We start from the raw sequence: 24,214 nt of genomic DNA on the forward strand, positions 1-24,214 counted from the left end.
GGAACTCACATGCGTGTCTTTTTAATTCTGAAATTAGTTCTCTAACCTTGGGGTTGGTGATTTTTTTCTGTAGTGAGTTAATAAGTATTTTAGATTCTGCAGGCCATAAGGTGTCTGCTGCAATACACAGTTTGGTCCTTGTTATGCAAAGGCAGTCATAGACAACACAGAAACAAATAGGCATGGCTGTGTTCCGATGAAACTTCATTTACAAACACAGGTGAAGAGCCAGCTTTTGTGTGCTATGGTTTACTGATTCCTTCACCCCACTTTTTGTAATTTTGATCAGCCACAGTCTTCACATACAGAACAGAAATGGAACAGCCTCTTTGATGTGAGTAGTTGAAAAATATTTCGTAGATGAAGTACACCAGCCCATAGCTAGTGACCAGTCAAGGTGGGGTCTACTTACTTGCAAATCTCCCATGTGCTCCTGCTTTAATCAAATGAAATACAAGAAACAGAATGTATTCAAAGAGAATATTTGTTTTATGGGTTACACTATGTGTTTTATGTTCTACACTGTGTAGATATTTTCTATATCACAATATTACTATAAACCTTCTTCAGATGTTCTTATTCCCTGAATAATTTAACATCAATTTGACAATCTTTGTGCTAGATGGAATAATAGCCCTCCAAAAGATGTCTGTGTGGTAACCCCCAGAACCTCTGAGTAAGTTATCTTGTATGTAAAAGGGATTTTGCATGTGTGATTAAGTTAAAGATCTTAAACAAGAGAGATAATCCTGGTTGATCCGAGTGGATCCAATGCCCAATGTAATCAGGAGAGTTCTTAGAAAAAAGAGGCAGGATATTCAGAAGTTAAGGAGGAGAAGACAATGAGAAGATAAAAGCAGAGAATGATGTAATGCAGTCACAGGCCAAGGAATGCTAGCACCCTCTAAAAATTGGGAGAGGTAAGAAACAGGCTCCCCTGGAGACTTCAGAAAAAACAGCCCCACTGACAACCTGATTCCAGCCGAGTAGAACTCATTTCTTGTGATGTCATAAGTCATTAAATTTATGGTAATTTTGAAAGCAGGCCTAGGAAAATAATACAGTCCTATATCTCAAAATAATATTGAGGCAGATTTCTTTTACTCTACTGAATTCAGTAGTGAAAGCACAATTAAGAAAAAAGAAACATTGCTTTCCATTTCCCAAGCTGATTGGTTATAGGTAGGTTGCACATTGCCATGAGAAAATAACATTTATGGACACTTTGATATCATTACCTCCAACAATGATTTTATGGCAATACTAGTTGTAGGAATAATAATAGTAGAAATGGCAAGTAAATTGGCTAAGGCATGTAAAGGACTTTGTACTTTTGCTGGCCCAAGGAACTCAGAAAATAGTAACAATTGTTATTATCAATAGTTGCAGTGTTTGCAATGGCAACAGTGTTGGTATTGGTATCACTGCTAGTAATAAAATTCACCATTTTTGAGTGCATAACATATCCCAGGTACTGTCTTAAGTATTTTTTACTCATTATCTATTTTAATCCTCACATAACAATAAAATAGGTGTCATTATCTTGGTGAATGAAAAATGTGAATCTCTGGGAGATTAAATTATTTCCCCAATATATCATGACAAGTAAGTAGTAGCAGTAGAATTAATTAAACCTTGGTATGCTCACTAATAAAATTCAGGCTTTTTGCAACAACTCAATTTTGAAGCCATCATCCCTGTGCCTCCAAAATTAGCTGGTGTAGCTAATAGAACTCTTGGTTGAGAGAAACTATATCCTTGATAAAAGGGGATATCATGGGGCATCAAAGATACACTTTGTTGATGTAACACCTGTGCCAAGAGTTTTTTGTCAACACTGTTTGTGAGCAATGTTGTCAAAATGTTCTCTAGGTGACCAAACAGAAAGACATTCTCCCTCTGCTGAGAATGTCTTTCTGTTTGGTCACCTAGAGAACACCCAGGTATTATTTAATGTGATAATCAGGCATCACTTGCTCTGTGAAGCCTTTCTTGACATCACCTTTTCTTGACTTCACTCTTCTATGCCCCTGCTCAAATATTTTTCTGTGTTAGGGTCTGTCCACAACTTACTTCGTTGTGCTAATTGGGTTTGTATCTGTCTCTCTCATAAGCTTTGTGATATCAACAAACCTGTTTATTGGCAACTGTGTATCCAGTTGTAGCACAATTCTGGGCGCATTAAAGTGTTCAGTGGATATTTAGTGATGAAGATACAAGTGAATAAATAATATGTAAATGAATAGATTAATGAATTATTTTACCATGAAGGAGCAAGGAGAGTTCTCATTCTAGAGGGAAGAGTTTTTAGTGCAATTTTTAAAAAAATTTTATTCTGCAACACCACTACCGAAATAAGAATACAATATAAATCGCATTTTTTCTATTACCAAATTACTGTTTCTAATTACATATCGCACTTTATGTTTCTTATAAATTCTAATTTTTTTTTCAGCTAAGTTAAAATGAAAGTTAAGCTTATGTGTATGTGAAGATATACCCCAGAAAAATTACATATAAATGAGAAAATGCTGTGTTCTAAAATCTGGAATATGATGCCTTTTTGAAGTAGGTCCTGATTCTTTCACTTTTGTAGTTAACTTAATAAGTAATTCAGCAGTTCTTACCCTGAAAAATATACAGAAGTGGTAACTTGAACCAATGAAATGAGTGTGAACAGGAGGGGATAGTATCAATGGAATTGATTCAAGATATACAAATACAGGTGGTAATTGAAAATAGAGCTGAGAAAACAAAATATGAGACCTAAACTAATAAAAAATTCTTCTGCTCAGTTCTCTATTAATGTAAAAATGTAGTTGGATGAAGAAAATTTGACTTGATTTATGAGAGTTTTCTGTATATGGAGGAAATGTTTTGAGAAGTGGGTTTGGAAAGAAGGTAGATGTGGTAGAGCAGAACCATGAGTGCAAGTATGGGAAAGAAGAAATTTGGGAGCACAAACAAGCATGGTAAAAATTTGGAAAAGCATTCTATAAAATATACAAATTCTCCTTTTCATTTATTAAGTTTTCTGTGCCTTCCATGTTACCAAGAATGCTTTTGTGAGTGGAGTATTGGTAGGTTAATACAACAAGAGTTTAAAAGTCTAAGGTAAGGTATGCAGAGGAATAAAAAATAGTCTTCACACAGAAATGGCTAGCATAATAATAATAAGTACACAATACAAAACTTTAAGTTTTTGATTTATTCATTCTAAAAGCAATTACTGGGAATCTATTTCATACTAAGGATTATATTAGATGCCGGATAAAATAGATACAAATTTTACAATTATTTCTTTATCAAAACTCAGCCATGGTGTAAAAAGTTGTTATACAAAATGCCATGCAAATGCAGATTAAACACACACACACACACACACACACACACCCCTCTTCATTATGATTGGGTCAGAAAGCTGTCATTTATGCTGGAAAAGTAGGGATTTCACAGAAAGAAAAAAGGAAAATGTATTCTAGATATAGAAGAAAAAGTGGTCAATGGCCCAGGGTCATAAAAATTGGCAGAGTATTAGGGGAGGGCAAATAATCCTACAACATTAGAAGATTAAAGTATAAATGGGGAGCAGAATTGCAGTGGGAGATGAGACTGATGATCAAAGCAGTCCAACAAATTGATCAGATATTATTCTCAGTTATATCAGAAGAGAAACTCAGAGTTAAGAGGGTTGCTCAAAGTCACAAGGTTGATATAATTAAGAAATGTATTCTCTCTCCTTTTTCAAGGTTCTTTCTATTATAGTAATGTTTTCAAAACTATGATCAAAGAAGCCTTGGGATTCTATGATAGAGTTTCAGGAGCTACAAGGGAAGGTGAAGGGGAAACTGAATAAACAAGGAAGGCTTCATTTGAAGTCTTTAAATAATAGACATTTTACATTAGAAATGTTTGAAAAATGTTTTCCATCATAAAGTTGAGAGACATTGCACTATGTCAATCCTTCTCAAGTCAATCTCATGGTTTCAAAATTAGATTGCAAAAGAATTAATAATATTACCATAAACAGAAAGAGGGCAAATTGGCAGCTGTCTCCTGGACAAGGTGCTAGCTGGTGACATATGAGAAAGGCTGATTCAGCTGGACAGTGAGACATAGCTTAGTAAGTAGAGCTAGAATCCATTCAGGATACTGTAAGAAGAAAAGCTAGGCCTGAGAATGAGCTGAAGGATCAGTGATACCTAGGAGTTTTGCCTTGCTGAATAATCTGTCCTAAAACTTGTTCTTTCTGTAATTTTAAAAATTCTCATTTCTCTTATAAACATTTCTTTTAAGAACTTCAATTATCTCTTTATGTCTAAGAGAAAATCTTTCTCTTGGGTTAATAGAGAAAGGGGTTGGAAAAAGAAGGCCTACTCCAGAATGAGAGGAAGGTAGTGACCTTCCAGTTTGAGATCGGGAGCATTGGTGACACAGAAATGGAGCCCTAGACCTGCAATCTCCCTTACCTCTGTTCTAATATGCTTCTAAGGGCTGCCATGTATGACTGTACAAGCTGCCTACTGTGCAACTCCTGAGAGTACTATTTACATAGACTGTGATGTTAAAGGAGCTTCTTGGAATGGAGCAATGTGGGAATATTGCTATGGTAGCCAGAGTAATGGATCTTCCAAAGACATCAGTGTCCTAGTTCCTGGAATATGGGACTTTGTTGTGTTATATGGCAAAGTGAAATTAAAGTTTCAGATGGAATAAAGATTGCTAGTTAGTCATCCTTGAAATAGGGAGATTATTTTGGATTATACAAAGGGTCCCAGTCTAATCACACGTACTCTTGGCAGGGTGAGAAAATGAGACAGAAGTAGAGAAAGGATCAACTTGAAGTGTAAGAGGGACATGACCAGTCATTGCTAGCTTTGAAGATGAAAGAAGAGAGTCATAGCCAAGGAATTCAAATGGCCTTTAAAAGTGGGGAACAGCTCTTAGTTTACAGCCAGCTAGAAAACTGGGACCTAGTTTCTATACTCACAAGGTACTGAATTCTGCCAACAGCTTGAATAAACAAGAAATGGATTCTCCCCTAGAGCCTCCGATAGGTGGTAATCCTTCCATCTGGTTTAATTGGGGGTGGGGCAGAAAAGCAGCTAATACATTAATTTATTGAACCCCTTTCTTTAGATAATCTATCTGTAGGTTTTATGCTTTAAAAAAAAACATTTAGTTGCAAAAGAATAAACTAACTCTTCTCCAAACTCATGCAGTAATAAGAAATAAGTCTTCTCTTCATCATTTTTACCAATATTCTGTGCAATAAAAGTACCATATTCTATAGAAACAATGACTCAAAATGGCAAAATGATAAAGGCCAAATAAGAATTCTGTCTTTTAGAGAAATTCCAATGAGAAGTTGTTTCAGTGATCTATTGCTGCATATAAAACTACCCCAAAACTTAGTGGCTTAAAACAGTAACAATTTCATTATTTTTCAGAATTCTGTAGATCAGGAAGTCAGAAGCAACACAGCAGGGATTACTCATCTCTGCTTCATATGATATCTTCTGGGGCTGTAGAAGGCAAGATGGTCTCTTCACTCATATATCTGGCAACTCACCTGGGATGGTTTGAACAAACAGGGGTTGACTAAAACAACTTAACTAGTGTTATGTGTCTGGGGTCCAGGATCTTGCTGTTGGCTGGGCTCTTCAACTATCCTCCAGGTATCCTCTCCCTTATCCCACATCCCCAACTCCACCTTGTCTTTCCATGTGGTGTCTCCAGCAGGGTAACCTGACTGCTTGAATGGTAGGTGGGTTTCAAGAAAGAGGGAGCAGAAGCTGCCAGTTTTCTTAAAGTCTAAGTGTGAAATGACACAACATCACTTCTGCTTCAGTCTTTTCCTTAAAGAAATTTACAAATCTCTGTAAAATTCTTCCTTTTCCATCTTAGTGAACCTCGGGCTAGAGTTACCACAAATAGTAACTATTAGCATTCTATGCAACCTGGCATTAATTAACAAAGATTCAGAATTCCACTGTGAAATCCCTTAGTAATGCCCCAGAAGCTGTGAGACTCTCACATGATAGCAAGGTGCAGGTAAAAGTCAAGGGAAAGATGTTGTGTGGCCTTCTTCATTACCCACAAAATTGTACCTCTCCAACGCACCACTAGTAGCTCCTTGAGTTACGGCTACAGACTGCTTTTCACCCTACTTGACATTTGACAGTGTGATAGATTGGATTGTTGGCTCCAATACCTAATCTCTCATTGTGTCCGGCCCTTGGCCTTAAGACTTTGTGGTTCTTCCCACTAGAAGTGGAGTGTACTTTAACTGTCCTTGACTTTAGACTCTTGCTTTGGCAACGGCATGTGTGCATAAATGACAGTTGCCAGTTTGGCAAATAGGCATTAGCATTGTTTGTTTTCATTTCCTCTCTTATGCTTCTGCCATTACCATGAGTTAAGTCCTGGCTGGTCCACCAGTCCAAAGAAGATGAGAAATATATAAAGTGGACCCAGTTTTAACACAAAAATGGAGCATTGCTTAGTGAAGACCAACCTGGATCAGCCAACCTCCACCTAATCTGCAGATGTGTGAATGAGAGTAATTGTTGTTTTAAGCTACTGAGTTTGGAATGGCTTATTATGTGACATTATTTTGGTAATAATTGTCTAATACACGTGGCAATACTAAATCACAACAGGAAAGTTTTCCTGTGACTTCAAGCAATGGTTGTCATGATGAAATTTGGGAGTCATAAAATCAAAGAGATCTAACCACCTAGCCAATGCCTGAGATATCTATATTACCAAGTGTTTTTCAAATCTGCCAGACTCAGTGAATTCCCAGCTTTATGGTATACTGGCAAGAGCACAAATGACAAGCCAGAAGGATGAGAAGAACATTTAATAGATGTGTTGAATCATACCTTTACATGATAGACACTAGCTGAGAAGCCTTTACAACAGCAGGAATAATAGCCAGATTTCTGCCAATTGCTAATATGTGACTTTGAGCAGATTTCAAAGCCAAGAGGTAGAAACAGAAACTGTGCATTATATAAACAAGGCTTGTTACCTCAGACCCAAAGAGAGCCTTGGTCAAACAACAGTCAATCAATAGTCTTCTCAGCAGGTGGATCACAGATTCATGGTGACAGATGCGAATGCAAAGAATGAGGACATACAGCTTTTATGAGACAAACATGCATATTGCTGGTCAAAGCCAATAATCTCCCTCTCTCTCAACTGTGGAGTAAGTGAAAACATTTTGATTTGGATAAAAGCAACTATTTTGTTGAATGTATTTAGAAGTACGTGTTTATAGGTGCTTTCTTTTTAGCTTAGCATACAACTGAATCAGACATTAGTTGATATTTTTAATATATCAATCATATAAAAGCATTGCTATCTACATGGAAGACAAAATAAGAATTAGTTTGAAATGTAACTTAGGTTCAACACAGAGGCCTTGAAAAGAGCTCACAATTTGATTTAAACTTTTGCTCTAGAAGCAATTAGCATCTAGACAATTGATGTGAAAATTACAGTTTCATTCATTGTCACACAGAAGATGATTATTTCATAAAGCTGAGTCTCTGTTTGGATTTAAAATATTTTTTGCTTGTATAACAGCATTAAATATATTGTCTGCAGTATCTCACCCGTATTCTATAGGTTATGTCAACATGAAATTCCTGAAACTAATGTCAATGAAACATGAAATTAATTTTCTGTGGCTTACTAGCTTTTGCCAAAACAGCAGTTATTTCTTTAAAGTGGTTACTTAAAATGCAGCTATGCTCTGTCTATGGAAAGTTTAATTTTTTTTAGGACTTGGTCCTTTTATGATTACTCCTCACATGACTGAAGGATATCAAAACTCACATGCTTTTGTGACACTTGGTGCCTGAGAGATCTGTAAGCCCATTCCCCAGTGAGGATCTACAGTAAATTTTAACATTTATCTGCTGTCCTCTGCTATATAAATGGCAACTTAGTGCTTTTTATGAAGAAAGAAAGAAGGTCAAAAGATACAGTCATAAATCAGAGGGGGTGGGGGCGAGGAGGAGATTACCAAAATGCTTTGGAGGGAGACAGTTATCCCACTTGAACGCCACAGGTTCTAGAGTTTCCTGCAGCAGTCAAAGCCTTTGAAACTCAAGTTCTTTCTATATGCTGTCATAGCTGACCGAGAGAAAGAAAATTGTTCACTGCATTTCCTCTTAAGACCAATCACTTCCTCTCACTCCCATTAAGCACTGTCAGAGTTGGTTGGAGAAAAATGGGTATCACCCTAATTTCAGCAATGAAGGCTCACCGGACATTCCAGAGAAAACCCATTCATGCCTTCTTTGAAATGCATAATAAAAAGACAAAATAGACACGGCTATTTAGAATGCTTCATTTACTCAAGAAGGAAAGGATTTGTCCACATCTAAAATTTTTTGCATACCTATTTGATTAATGACTTCACAGTTGGGACCCTGGTGAAATGTTTAAGCCAGAAAGAAGGTTCCCAGGAATCTTACACTGTAAGGCATGCATTGTCATTGCTAAAGGTATGACAAATATTAGGTCAGGATGGAAAAAATCATATTTTATAATTCATGAATCAAAGAGCATTTATTAAGGATACAGTATGATTCAGGTATCATGTTAAGACTTTTCATATTTATGATTTTATTTATTTGTCCCTTTGTCCTCATTATAAGGACAGTCCTCTTTTCATTAAGTAGAGTTAAGGAACATTCTGAGGTTACTGCTTCTAAGTGTCAAACTGAGACCAGTACTTAGACATTTTTATCCAATTACAGGTTATGGCAATGGTCAGATCAAATAATTAAGACTAATTTGAAAAACGTTGAACTACAAAAATGGAGAAGGAACAAAAAAAAGAGAATAAAAGAATATTTACATTAATAAATTTACCAAATAACTTCTGCTTTGCTCCAAAAAGGATTGAAAGTTACTTATGAAAACCCCTGTGGTATAAAAAATAAAATAAATTCATTATTAGCAAGAAAAAAAAGTCAATAAGGATAGAAAACAGGACACTTATTCATGAATAAAAACATTAAACATAGAACTAGTTTTGCAATTTTAGTCAATCCCAGGTATTCAAACTTAGAATGGTGGAAAGAAGAAAATAATTGCAACAAAAGTACTTTTTGTGTTAGCAAATGATGACATTAGCACTAGTAGTACAAGTGTAATTTTATAATTTTGGTTGAGGTTTCTGGCTTATTGATCTAGATATTGTATATAATTTTGATTGAGGTTCATTAATGTGGCTTATTTATATAGATATTGTGCCCCAAGGTAAGGGTGGTTCCATTTGTGAGCATGTGTATATCATAATTTATTTCCATATCAAGTATCAAAGAAAATGTGTGAGATATCAGTTATGATCTGAATGATGACTCTATCAGACAAAAGAAAAAATCCACAACTGGCCAGTATTAATGAAAAGAAATTGACAATTCTTCTGGTGTGTAGGATAATGGTGGGCACAAAGAGAAGGGAATTCTATTGAATCTTAGATCTGAATGTAGAACAACCAGGTCTAGACTGAAGGCTTACTATCATGTAGAAAGAAAATCATTCACGAAGGGTACATCACCTAGGAAGGCATGATAACTGCAAGAACAGCTTAGGAAATTTTTCCTAGTCAGAAAGAAAAAGTGCCAAGAAAACTGGATCAGAGAGATGTGCATGAGTGAGAAACCGGAAGTATCGCCAACCCAGATGTCAGAAACTGGAGCTCAGTTTTCATGTAAGAAAGAAGCCAACAAGAGGTATGTTTCCTCAGTTGAACAAGGAAATATACAGAAAAAGTTCAAGTTGGTCTGGGTTAGAGAAGTAAGGACAGGCATTTGGGGCAAAACATGACATGTGTAAGCTAAACCTTTAGATACAGACAGCAGGAAGTATAGGATAAATATTCTCGTCTTGAAAGAACAGTTTTTAGTTTAAAAATCAATTTTCCTATGTATTAGTCCATTTTCAATGTTGCTGATAAAGACATACCCAAGACTGGGTAATTTATAAAGGAAAGAGGTTTAATGGACTCAGTTTCACGTGGCTGGGGAGGTCTCAAAATCATGGTGCAAGATGAAAGGCACATCTTACATGGTGGCAGGCAAAGAGAGAATGAGAACCAAGTGAAAGGGGTTTCCCCTTATAAAACCATCAGATCTCAAGATCTGACGTATTTACTACTAAGAGAATAGTATGGGGAAAACTGTCCCCATTATTCAGTTACCTCCCATGTGGGAATTGTGGGAGCTACAGTTCAAGATGAGATTTCAGTGGGGACACAGCCAAACTATATCACACTATTCCTAGGGAATGATGATAGGGATCATCAACAACAGAATAGTTTCTTTGTTTGGTCCATTTGTCACACTAAGTCAAATAAAATTGCTGATCAGATGAAATCCACTGCCACTACCTCTCGTTCCCCTCCAAGCACCCAGTATCCCATTACTGCCTCCTGATGTTCTGAGCTGCTCCCCCATCTTCATGTGCTTCATTTCTTCAGGACCTCAATTGCCTCGCCATTTCAAATTCTTCTTGTCTTCATTTGCCTAGTCAGTGTTCTTCAACTCACTCTCAGCCTTGCAGACTGCTTGGGCCAGTAGAATACATGAGCAATTAAAGGGAGTTGTGCTGCACCCTCTAACAGCTGGGGGTGGCTAAAGCTTTTCTGCAGCTCTCCACCATAACCCCATTCCACCCAGGCCTGAGGAGGAGAAGCAGTGATGTTGGTGAAGTCAAGGCTGGCTAATGGAGAGCACATCAGTAGAAGGTGTACGATTATGGAAAACTCCTCCGCCTCCTGCTGTTTTTTCGTTTGTTTGTTTTTGTTTTTTGAGACGGGGTCTAGCTCTGTCACGAGGTGGTGTGCAGTGGTGCTATCTCGGCTCACTGCCATCTCCGCCTAATGGGTTCAAGCGATTCCCCCGCCTCAGCCTCCTGAGTAGCTGGGATTACAGGCGTGAGCCACTGCACCCGGCCCCTGCTGTTGTTTACTGTTCTTTCTTTGCTGGCGACTTCTCAGCATTTTTCTCTTTGGGCTTTGGTTCTCCTTTTACATATTCTGTGCAGATTGTCTATTTTCTTCTTTTTCTTCCCCATAGGCTGATGCAATCCCATGCCGCAACCTGTGTGGTATCCAGAGGAAAACAGACATGGAATGAGAGGCTTAGGGGGAGCAAGAGACACTTTTTCCCCTTGAAACTTTTTTAAAGGCTCCTCTTTCTTTAGCTTCTCACTGTCAAATTGATAAGACTTGAGGATTTAAGTTACTAGGGTCCACACTACAGGAAAGGGGCCAAGGAGGCTACTTAATCTAATTTGAATCAAATAGGTAAAAGGAATTTTCTTGTTGATACAGGGCCTTAGGCCACTACCCTGAGTCAAGAATCCCAGAAGGGAATTGGGGATCATGTCCTATATAGTAATAACCTCCACTGGAATTATAATAGACAGCAGATACAGAATGAAGATTCAGGGTCCCAGCCATCTTTCCACCTCCTTCCTGGAGGCATAAACTAATATGACATTAAGCCCTGCCAGTATTGCAATTTTCATTCTAACCTGAAGAAAATTCTTGTGGCTGTTTAGAGACCTTTTCATTCAATGCCCCCCCGCCCCCCAACCCCCCACCCACCAAAAACAAAAAACCCTCACAAACTAACAAAGTGGAAATTTCAGGTTAATAGGATCAAGATTTGGGAGTCAAAAAGCCTTTAAGGCTCGGCGTGGTGGCTCACCCCTGTAATCCCAATATTTTGAGAGGCCAAGGCAGGCGGGTCACCTGAGGTCAGGAGTTTGAGACCAGCCTGGCCAACATGGCGAAACCCAGCCTCTACTATAAATACAAAAATCAGCGGGGCATAGTGGTGGGTGCCTGTAATCCCAGCTACTCAGGAGGCTGAGGCAGGGAGAATCACTTGAACCCAGGAGGTGGAGGTTGTAGTAAGCTGAGATGAAAAGCCTTTAAACCTCCCAAATTGCATCATTTAGGTGATTCTTACTTTACCTACAAATAACACCAATCCTGGATGGACATACCTTTAGGATTGTGTCATTTCTTATATTTCCCCCAAATTCTATAATCCCAAACTTCTTACAGGATTGGTCAGAAGATATGGAAACAATCACCAATGAGAGCCAACACCTCTGCTAAAACTGAGTGGATTAACAATATGTGCTAAGTGGGCTGAGGACATGACTGATTTAATTCACTCAATTAAATCAGAATTCATTCTGTATCTCATAGGGGAAGGTGAGGTGAGAAGTGAAGTGATGAAGGAAAAAATATGTATGTGGGTGCTTAATTGACTTGTACTCATTTACAAGCTACAACCCATTGTCTTTATTCTTTTCATATGTTTTGAAACTCTTAGAAATTCTCAGAGGAGGGAGGAGCCAAGATGGCCGAATAGGAACAGCTCCGGTCTACAGCTCCCAGCGTGAGCGACGCAGAAGACGGGTGATTTCTGCATTTCCATCTGAGGTACCGGGTTCATCTCACTAGGGAGTGCCAGACAGTGGGCGCAGGCCAGTGGGTGCGCGTACCGTGCGCGAGCCGAAGCAGGGCGAGGCATTGCCTCACCTGGGAAGCGCAACGGGTCAGGGAGTTCCCTTTCCGAGTCAAAGAAAGGGGTGACGGATGCACCTGGAAAACTCGGGTCACTCCCACCCGAATATTGCGCGTTTCAGACCGGCTTAAAAAACGGCGCACCACGAGACTATATCCCACACCTGGCTCGGAGGGTCCTACGCCCTCGGAATCTCGCTGATTGCTAGCACAGCAGTCTGAGATCAAAATGCAAGGCGGCAGCGAGGCTGGGGGAGGGGCGCCCGCCATTGCCCAGGCTTGCTTAGGTAAACAAAGCAGCCAGGAAGCTCGAACTGGGTGGAGTCCACCACAGCTCAAGGAGGCCTGCCTGCCTCTGTAGGCTCCACCTCTGGGGGCAGGGCACAGACAAACAAAAAGACAGCAGTAACCTCTGCAGACTTAAATGTCCCTGTCTGACAGCTTTGAAGAGAGCAGTGGTTCTCCCAGCACGCAGCTGGAGATCTGAGAACGGGCAGACTGCCTCCTCAAGTGGGTCCCTAACCCCTGACCCCCGAGCAGCCTAACTGGGAGGCACCCCCCAGCAGGGGCACACTGACACCTCACAGGGCAGGGTATTCCAACAGACCTGCAGCTGAGGGTCCTGTCTGTTAGAAGGAAAACTAACAAACAGAAAGGACATCCACACCGAAAACCCATCTGTACATCACCATCATCAAAGACCAAAAGTAGATAAAACCACAAAGATGGGGAGAAAACAGAACAGAAAAACAGGAAACTCTAAAATGCAGAGCGCCTCTCCTCCTCCAAAGGAACGCAGTTCCTCACCAGCAACGGAACAAAGCTGGATGGAGAATGATTTTGACGAGCTGAGAGAAGAAGGCTTCAGACGATCAAATTACTCTGAGCTACGGGAGGACATTCAAACCAAAGGCAAAGAAGTTGAAAACTTTGAAAAAAATTTAGAAGAATGTATAACTAGAATAACCAATACAGAGAAGTGCTTAAAGGAGCTGATGGAGCTGAAAACCAAGGCTCGAGAACTACGTGAAGAATGCAGAAGCCTCAGGAGCCGATGCGATCAACTGGAAGAAAGGGTATCAGCAATGGAAGATGAAATGAATGAAACGAAGCGAGAAGGGAAGTCTAGAGAAAAAAGAATAAAAAGAAATGAGCAAAGCCTCCAAGAAATATGGGACTATGTGAAAAGACCAAATCTACGTCTGATTGGTGTACCTGAAAGTGATGCGGAGAATGAATCCAAGTTGGAAAACACTCTGCAGGATATTATCCAGGAGAACTTCCCCAATCTAGCAAGGCAGGCCAACGTTCAGATTCAGGAAATACAGAGAACGCCACAAAGATACTCCTCGAGAAGAGCAACTCCAAGACACATAATTGTCAGATTCACCAAAGTTGAAATGAAGGAAAAAATGTTAAGGGCAGCCAGACAGAAAGGTCAGGTTACCCTCAAAGGGAAGCCCATCAGACTAACAGCGGATCTCTCAGCAGAAACCCTACAAGCCAGAAGAGAGTGGGGGCCAATATTCAACATTCTTAAAGAAAAGAATTTTCAACTCAGAATTTCATATCCAGCCAAACTAAGCTTCATAAGTGAAGGAGAAATAAAATACTTTACAGACAAGCAAATGCTGACCGATTTTGTCACCACCAGGCCTGCCCTAAAAGAGCTCCTGAAGGAAGCGCTAAATATGGAAAGGAACAACCGGTACCAGCCGCTGCAAAATCATGCCAAAATGTAAAGACCATCGAGACTAGGAAGAAACTGCATCAACTAACGAGCAAAATCACCAGCTAACATCATAATGACAGGATCAAATTCACACATAACAATATTAACTTTAAATGTAAATGGACTAAATTCTCCAATTAAAAGACACAGACTGGCAAGTTGGATAAAGAGTCAAGACCCATCAGTGTGCTGTATTCAGGAAACCCATCTCACGTGCAGAGACACACATAGGCTCAAAATAAAAGGCTGGAGGAAGATCTACCAAGCAAATGGAAAACAAAAAAAGGCAGGGGTTGCAATCCTAGTCTCTGATAAAACAGACTTTAAACCAACAAAGATCAAAAGAGACAAAGAAGGCCATTACATAATGGTAAAGGGATCAATTCAACAAGAGGAGCTAACTATCCTGAATATTTATGCACCCAATACAGGAGCACCCAGATTCATAAAGCAAGTCCTGAGTGACCTACAAAGAGACTTAGACTCCCACACATTAATAATGGGAGACTGTAACACCCCACTGTCAACATTAGACAGATCAACGAGACAGAAAGTCAACAAGGATACCCAGGAATTGAACTCAGCTCTGCACCAAGCAGACCTAATAGACATCTACAGAACTCTCCACCCCAAATCAACAGAATATACATTTTTTTCAGCACCACACCACACCTATTCCAAAATTGACCACATAGTTGGAAGTAAAGCTCTCCTCAGCAAATGTAAAAGAACAGAAATTATAACAAACTATCTCTCAGACCACAGTGCAATCAAACTAGAACTCAGGATTAAGAATCTCACTCAAAGCCGCTCAACTACATGGAAACTGAACAACCTGCTCCTGAATGACTGCTGGGTACATAACGAAATGAAGGCAGAAATAAAGATGTTCTTTGAAACCAACGAGAACAAAGACACAACATACCAGAATCTCTGGGACGCATTCAAAGCAGTGTGCAGAGGGAAATTTATAGCACTAAATGCCCACAAGAGAAAGCAGGAAAGATCCAAAATTGACACCCTAACATCACAATTAAAAGAACTAGAAAAGCAAGAGCAAACACATTCAAAAGCTAGCAGAAGGCAAGAAATAACTAAAATCAGAGCAGAACTGAAGGAAATAGAGACACAAAAAACCCTTCAAAAAATTAATGAATCCAGGAGCTGGTTTTTTGAAAGGATCAACAAAATTGATAGACCGCTAGCAAGACTAATAAAGAAAAAAAGAGAGAAGAATCAAATAGACGCAATAAAAAATGATAAAGGGGATATCACCACCGATCCCACAGAAATACAAACTACCATCAGAGAATACTACAAACACCTCTACGCAAATAAACTAGAAAATCTAGAAGAAATGGATACATTCCTCGACACATACACTCTCCCAAGACTAAACCAGGAAGAAGTTGAATCTCTGAATAGACCAATAACAGGAGCTGAAATTGTGGCAATAATCAATAGTTTACCAACCAAAAAGAGTCCAGGACCAGATGGATTCACAGCCGAATTCTACCAGAGGTACAAGGAGGAACTGGTACCATTCCTTCTGAAACTATTCCAATCAATAGAAAAAGAGGGAATCCTCCCTAACTCATTTTATGAGGCCAGCATCATTCTGATACCAAAGCCTGGCAGAGACACAACCAAAAAAGAGAATTTTAGACCAATATCCTTGATGAACATTGATGCAAAAATCCTCAATAAAATACTGGCAAACCGAATCCAGCAGCACATCAAAAAGCTTATCCACCATGATCAAGTGGGCTTCATCCCTGGGATGCAAGGCTGGTTCAACATACGCAAATCAATAAATGTAATCCAGCATATAAACAGAGCCAAAGACAAAAACCACATGATTATCTCAATAGATGCAGAAAAAGCCTTTGACAAAATTCAACAACCCTTCATGCTAAAAACTCTCAATAAATTAGGTATTGATGGGACATATTTCAAAATAATAAGAGCTATCTATGACAAACCCACAGCCAATATCATACTGAATGGGCAAAAACTGGAAGCATTCCCTTTGAAAACTGGCACAAGACAGGGATGCCCTCTCTCACCGCTCCTATTCAACATAGTGTTGGAAGTTCTGGCCAGGGCAATCAGGCAGGAGAAGGAAATAAAGGGTATTCAATTAGGAAAAGAGGAAGTCAAATTGTCCCTGTTTGCAGACGACATGATTGTTTATCTAGAAAACCCCATCGTCTCAGCCCAAAATCTCCTTAAGCTGATAAGCAACTTCAGCAAAGTCTCAGGATACAAAATCAATGTACAAAAATCACAAGCATTCTTATACACCAACAACAGACAAACAGAGAGCCAAATCATGAGTGAACTCCCATTCACAATTGCTTCAAAGAGAATAAAATACCTAGGAATCCAACTTACAAGGGATGTGAAGCACCTCTTCAAGGAGAACTACAAACCACTGCTCAAGGAAATAAAAGAGGATACAAACAAATGGAAGAACATTCCTTGCTCATGGGTAGGAAGAATCAATATCGTGAAAATGGCCATACTGCCCAAGGTAATTTACAGATTCAATGCCATCCCCATCAAGCTACCAATGACTTTCTTCACAGAATTGGAAAAAACTACTTCAAAGTTCATATGGAACCAAAAGAGAGCCCGCATCGCCAAGTCAATCCTAAGCCAAAAGAACAAAGCTGGAGGCATCACACTACCTGACTTCAAACTATACTACAAGGCTACAGTAACCAAAACAGCATGGTACTGGTACCAAAACAGAAATATAGATCAATGGAACAGAACAGAGCCCTCAGAAATAACGCCGCTTACCTACAACTATCTGATCTTTGACAAACCTGAGAAAAACAAGCAATGGGGAAAGGATTCCCTATTTAATAAATGGTGCTGGGAAAACTGGCTAGCCATATGTAGAAAGCTGAAACTGGATCCCTTCCTTACACCTTATACAAAAATCAATTCAAGATGGATTAAAGATTTAAACATTAGACCTAAAACCATAAAAACCCTAGAAGAAAACCTAGGCATTACCATTCAGGACATAGGCGTGGGCAAGGACTTCATGTCCAAAACACCAAAAGCAATGGCAACAAAAGACAAAATTGACAAATGGGATCTAATTAAACTAAAGAGCTTCTGCACAGCAAAAGAAACTACCATCAGAGTGAATAGGCAACCTACAACATGGGAGAAAATTTTCGCAACCTACTCATCTGACAAAGGGCTAATATCCAGAATCTACAGTGAACTCAAACAAATTTACAAGAAAAAAACAAACAACCCCATCAAAAAGTGGGCGAAGGACATGAACAGGCACTTCTCAAAAGAAGACATTTATGCAGCCAAAAAACACATGAAAAAATGCTTATCATCACTGGCCATCAGAGAAATGCAAATCAAAACCACTATGAGATATCATCTCACCCCAGTTAGAATGGCAATCATTAAAAAGTCAGGAAACAACAGGTGCTGGAGAGGATGTGGAGAAATAGGAACACTTTTACACTGTTGGTGGGACTGTAAACTAGTTCAACCATTGTGGAAGTCAGTGTGGCGATTCCTCAGGGATCTAGAACTAGAAATACCATTTGACCCAGCCATCCCATTACTGGGTATATACCCAAATGACTATAAATCATGCTGCTATAAAGACACATGCACACGTATGTTTATTGCGGCATTATTCACAATAGCAAAGACTTGGAACCAACCCAAATGTCCAACAATGATAGACTGGATTAAGAAAATGTGGCACATATACACCATGGAATACTATGCAGCCATAAAAAATGATGAGTTCATATCCTTTGTAGGGACATGGATGAAATTGGAAACTATCATTCTCAGTAAACTATCGCAAGAACAAAAAACCAAACACCGCATATTCTCACTCATAGGTGGGAATTGAACAATGAGATCACATGGACACAGGAAGGGGAATATCATACTCTGGGGACTGTGGTGGGGAGGGGGGAGGGGGGAGGGATAGCATTGGGAGATATACCTAATGCTAGATGACGAGTTAGTGGGTGCAGCGCACCAGCATGGCACATGTATACATATGTAACTAACCTGCACAATGTGCACATGTACCCTAAAGCTTAAAGTATAATAAAAAATAAAAAATAAAAAATAAATAAAAAAAAAAAAAAAAAGAAGAGTATTTTGAAATTTGCCTGAAGACAAATTTTTTGTATTGGGCCTGTAATTTTCAGGGTTCTAACTGAAAATAGGTAAAATGTATTTTCATATAAGATAGTATATTTTAGGAGTCATGTAAATATGTTTTATTTCTGTAGTTTTGTAATCAGAGTATATTTTATTTTGGCTTTGCTTTAAAGCACTACAGGACCTTGGTAAGAAAAAGATAACACAAAAGCATTTTTGGCTAGACACGGTGTCTCACACCTGTAATCCCAGCACTTTGGGAGGAGGACCAGATTGATTATTCCAGGTAGCTAGTGTGAGCTTTCTCTGTTGCTGGATCGTCAGTTTCTTTACCCAAGAAACTTCCCCTTAGACTGAGAAAACAGAGAATTCTGCATGCTTGGCCAGTGCATGTTAACTGCAGACTTTGCTTTAAAGTGTGTGGACCTGACGCTGAGCATCAGACTGGAAGCCTCAAATGTCAGAATAAAAGAGGGAGGAAGCCTCAGTTCCCCCTAACCAGACCATTTTCTTTTGGTAAGAGCCCACTTGTTTCTTTTTCCTTTCGCTTTTTTGCCCTCAGGATTAAATATGGATTGTTTTTACAGTAATGCACATATGAGAAGGGAGGGGAGTTAAAGAGGCCAGATGTTAACTTTCAGTATATTATGTTGAGATTCCTTTTTTTTTTTTTTTTTTTTGAGACGGAGTCTCGCTCTGTCGCCCAGGCTGGAGTGCAGTGGCGCGATTTGGGCTCACTGCAAGCTCCGCCTCCCGGGTTCAAGCGATTCTCCTGCCTCAGCCTCGTGAGTGGCTGGGGTTACAGGCGCCCGCTACCACACCCGGCTGATTTTTGTATTTTTAGTAGAGACGAGGTTTCACCATGTTGGTCAGGCTGGTCTGAAACTCCTGAAGAGATCCGCCCACCTCGGCCTCTCAAAGTGCTGGGATTACAGGCGTGAGCTACCGCGCCCGGCCCGAGACCCCTTTCTTGTCTCTGCATAGCGCCCACCCCTGGCCTAGAGCCACTTCAGCTTTCCATCACTAAGCTAAGCTCTCACCTCCACTTTAGCCTCTTCCTTACTTAGACTTGTGTTATGGGCTTCCTCCACTCTGATTAACCCATCCACATGCTCCGATCTTCTCATCTTCCTGAAGTCATTTGATACCTCTCATCTAATGGTTCAGCCTTCACTGGTAAGTAAGCGTTTATGCCTTTTTGCTCTTCTATGTAGTTATATTTATTTCATCATGTTCTCCTGAGAGAATAGAGAAAACACAAATGTTCCATCACCATACTGGACTGGAATCCTCTGGAGATAACTCTTAGTTCTGCTCTTCTCTTCACTCAGATCTTTGTCCCTCAGATGTGTGTGTTTGTGTTTATTACAGTTGTTGGTCTTCTGATGACAACAGTAATATATATTCATTGTATATAATTTGGAAATACAGAGAAATAAAAAAGTCTATAATCCACCAAAAAAAAAAAAATTCTCAGAGGAACAAGTCATATAAGTGTAAAACCATGATGATAGAGTATTGCTATTTCCCACTACTATTAAGTCTGCTATAGTGGTCTTCATGAGTCAAGAGAGGGACGGTGCCATTTTTCTTTGCATGGAAATTTTCAAAACATCAGGGAAGGGGTGGTTTAGACAATGTCTCAAAATTTCTTTTTCAGGAGCTACGACTTAACAATGTTGTAGCGAAGGGGAAAAAAGAAGGGGTGGGTATAGGGAGTGAGTGAATCTATATGACAAATCTTGTAGTACAAGTGTTTGTGGTTAACCGAGAAATGCATTATGAGTCAAGCCTTTGGAAAGAGGTGAGTAATTAAAGACAAATGCTATGACATAATCATTTACACGCAGCAGAAAGATTTTAGATTAAATCTGGCCTGACCCACTGCTCGGCAAGTGTTATCATGGATTCTTGAGAGGTATTCATTTATTTACTTTCTAATTTGGCCCATATGTTTTTTGAAAACAAAGAAGTTTATATTTCCCATAGGAACTAGCCTCAGTCCAGTGATGGTTAAGAAGGTTGGTGTATTTGGGAACACACAGATCTCCTGTGTGCACCATCAAACCCAATGAACAACATGTCAGCTTGAAAACACCTTTTTAAAAAAAAGCCAAGGAGTTTTGCTATAGCACTTTTACTGGAATACATTCTGTATTTCAGGCGGTTACTCTATGCACATTTAGATGACTCAGTGAAACATCAGTTAGAGCAATAACTTGCCACAATAACAAAAATCATATGTACTGACTTTTACTTTGCAACTCTTCAACCTGACCCCAACACACACTCACCAACACACACATACACACACACTATTTGGCTTCATCCTGTATTTCACTCACCATCCATATCAATGTGATGTCAAGAAACCAGTTTTTGAAGCAAGAGGCAGATTTAGCCTTCTTCCTTCCTTAATCCTAACACTATAATACAAAACATGCTATGTAACTCCAGGAGATGGCTTCATGGTTATCCAATTCCTATTAAATTTTAGCTGCTGCCTTTATTAAATGCAGGAAACACGAGTGCAGAGGGGGAAGGGATAACAGAGAGGGCCCGAGTCACTACCTTTTGTTCTTTATATTTGGATAGATGTGGAATTGTTAAGGTCAGGCTTTCTGCAGAGTGAAAGGATAGTAAGTACTGTTTGCAGAGCTGACCCAGTTCCTCCAGGCATTTCAGAACATTCTATGAAGGAGCTATACACTCGTCTTTGGAGAAAAGGAGAACTCGTGGTCACACTTATCCCTCCAAAAAGAATGAAGCTTAAAATTCAGGGCCTTTAACACATAAGTTACAGAGTGAGAATTAAGAATTAGAAACTGGCATCTAGTTTCTTTTCAGGATAATTCTTTCCTAGTAACAACCATCTGGTCACATTCTGTTTTCTTGTAGGGTAAAGAATAAATGCACACTGCAGGAAAAAGGGGCCTTACAGTGGGTAAGAAAGAACCACCATTTGGGAACAGTACCAGAGAGAAACGCACATTTAGACTGGGTAGTGAAGAGAGCATGGGCTTACTAGTCAGTTACCATGTTCCTGGGAGCTTTGATGATCTGCCAAAACATGACAGATGTTCAGAAAGGTAAGGAGACTCAAGGCACTGCCTTTTAAATATTACTATATGGGTGGTTATGGGTGTGTGTTTTAGTATATATGCATGTGTGTGTATATTTCTCTCTCAGTGTTGATAGTATATTTCCATAAATATTGTTATACTGGGGAGATTAAAGCAACTGCAGGAAACCACTGTACTTTTTTCTAGGATTTTTATTATTGTTTTTGCCTTTGCCCTCTTCCCTTCTAAATTGCCTCGGTTATTATTCAGGCTTATACTATACATTGTTGAACAAATGCCAGCTCTATGGAAACCACAGTTCTCCCCGTCCAAGGGTCACTTTGGTACATGTTTCGTTTGGAGCAGCCGTAACAGAGCCCAGCTTCAAAGGAGAGAGCTCACAACAGAGGTGGGCAGGAATTTCATTATGCCACATGTGACAGGCAGGCTGCTCTGCCCATTTCAGCAATCAACAACCTTGTGGGGCACAGACAGATGAGAAGGGACACCCTACTGCTTCCCTATTTGGCTCAGCCCCTTCCTCCCTAACCTCTTTCAAACTCACCTAATGAAGGCCACATAATGAGACTTCCCTGAGAAACCAGGACTATTGACAGGAAGTCTTTACAAGGGTCTGAATCCACCCACCTCTCATTTTTCTTCCTCCTCATGAGGTCTTTTTTCCTAGTTCATGTTAGTTTATATTTTCAGTATACTTTCAATTCCATAACTGACGTAACCTTTCCATGTGGTTGCACCTGCAGCTTTTGAAATGTGCATATGGTGACTTTTCCCCAAATGTCGCTGCATCTCAGGGAAGGGCAATTAGTTCCCATGGTTGTCCCGCTGTTTATACATTTAACAGTTCAGTTAGGTCTTGAATTGTTTAGCTAAATAGTTGTGCTTGCTTATAGAAATTAATGAACAAAACAAGGACTGGATTTCACAAGTATCTTTGAACTTCAAGTCTTGCATTTCACACCAGGAAGCCAATTTCACACAGAACTTTCCTATTTCAACACGTAGAAACAAAGGGAAAAGCATCGCTTAAACAAACTGGCATTTAGAATCCAGCCTTAAAATCTAAAACTGAAGCTAACTTTAGATTTTCTAATTTCCCTTTACTGCAGTATTTAAGCATTCAATTTTTACTTTGAACACACATTGATGCTCATGAAAGAACAGGAACAACAGAGTACTGGATAACTGGGACAGAAAATGGGCTAAGTGAGGAAGTGAAAACACATAGGAATCTTAACCCTTCTGATTTCCTTGTTCTTAGCATCGTACAATTTAAGCTCAGAGATGACCTGTGTAAGTTATCACCTTCTTTACTTCTTAGAAGTTTCAAGTAAACAATTTCTCCTTTTTTGTTTGACTTCTGGAAGAATGCCTAAAAGCATTCAAGATATAACAATAGTTCCCAAGAAAGAAAAAATACATTTCATTATTTATATTCTATAAAATATAGAATATGTTTTATATGAGTTATCTGGTTCCAAAATCACTGTGCCTGAGTTTAATGCTTCACTAAATTGTTCGCCTCATTGTCTTCCAGAATGAATTTACTTTTGACTATTATAAACACCATGTTTATCTGTGCAAGCCAGTATATTAATCACACTGCTGCAGCTCCTACATCCCTTTTAATTAGTGTGGATACATTTATCAGCTGAGCAAATGAGAGAGCTGAGAGGTTGCATTTTAGAGTGAGCTTAAATGACAAGTATATTATAGGCAGGTTGTGTAAGCTCTGATTTTTGGGGTTTCCCAGGCAGTGATGATAAACCTGGCCATAATTGTACTGAGGGAAGTTATAAGACATTGAGGAGGTTCTAACAATGAAAACTGAAGTGAAGAATTTAGGGAAATGCCTTCTTCACAAATATTTCTAAGCCAGTTCTTGATATTCCATAAAATAAAACTAAATATAGGTGTGCTAAATATAGATAAAACTGTGCCTCCATTATGTTCCAGATTTTGTCTAGTTTTATCCAAAGCACTGGGACTCAAGTTCAGCAAGAAATTGTGCTTCCAGTTTCCAAAACTTCAAATATTTTCAGAACTGCTGCTTTGGTCTAGGGTATATTACCCAGTAAAAAAGGGTGTGCCGTTCTGTCACTCTTACTTCCCATTATAGTTTTCTCTTTTCCTCCTCCTCATGTCTTGAAACAAATCTTAACTTTTATTCCTGGTAAATTCCAAGGAATAGCCCAAGAACCAATCTTGAGAACTTGTCAAACAAATCTGGTTTATGCTATCACTACCTCCTTATTTTGATGGTGCCACTGACCATTTTGGGGTCTTCATGCTACTAAAACGATCCCTTCCTTACACCTTATACAAAAATTAATTCAAGATGGATTAAAGACTTAAATGTTAGACCTAAAACCATAAAAACTCTAAAAGAAAACCTAGGCAATACCATTCAGGACATAGGCATGGGCAAGGACTTCATGTCTAAAACACCAAAAGCAATGGCAACAAAAGCCAAAACTGACAAATGAGATCTAATTAAACTAAAGAGCTTCTGCACAACAGAAGAAACTACCATCAGAGTGAACAGGCAGCCTACAGAATGGGAGAAAATTTTTGCAATCTACCCATCTGACAAAGGGCTAATATCCAGAATCGACAAAGAATTTAAACAAATTTACAAGAAAAAATCAAACAACCCCATCAAAAAGTGGGTGA

The 24,214-nt window shown here is 39.2% G+C and overlaps 1 protein-coding gene across 3 annotated transcripts in view; it reads right to left on the minus strand.

Moving 5' to 3' along the window:
* Positions 1–24,214, minus strand: part of LYPLAL1 (lysophospholipase like 1) — a 302,495-nt gene that overhangs the window by 130,850 nt on the left and 147,431 nt on the right. Inside the window, exons 9-10 of one of the 3 annotated variants that reach the window (XR_008624365.2) lie at positions 19,499–19,696; positions 3,190–11,123 (exon numbers count right to left, since the gene is read on the minus strand). The exons of 1 other annotated variant lie outside the window; for it this stretch is intronic. The gene's annotated coding sequence lies outside the window, so the exon portion shown is untranslated. Of the gene's footprint in view, positions 1–3,189; positions 11,124–19,498; positions 19,697–24,214 lie in introns of those variants that run through there. One more of the 3 variants, XR_010110061.1, reaches the window with a different exon arrangement.

Source organism: Pan paniscus, chromosome 1 (genome assembly GCF_029289425.2).
Source record: "Pan paniscus chromosome 1, NHGRI_mPanPan1-v2.0_pri, whole genome shotgun sequence".
NCBI lineage: Eukaryota > Metazoa > Chordata > Mammalia > Primates > Hominidae > Pan > Pan paniscus.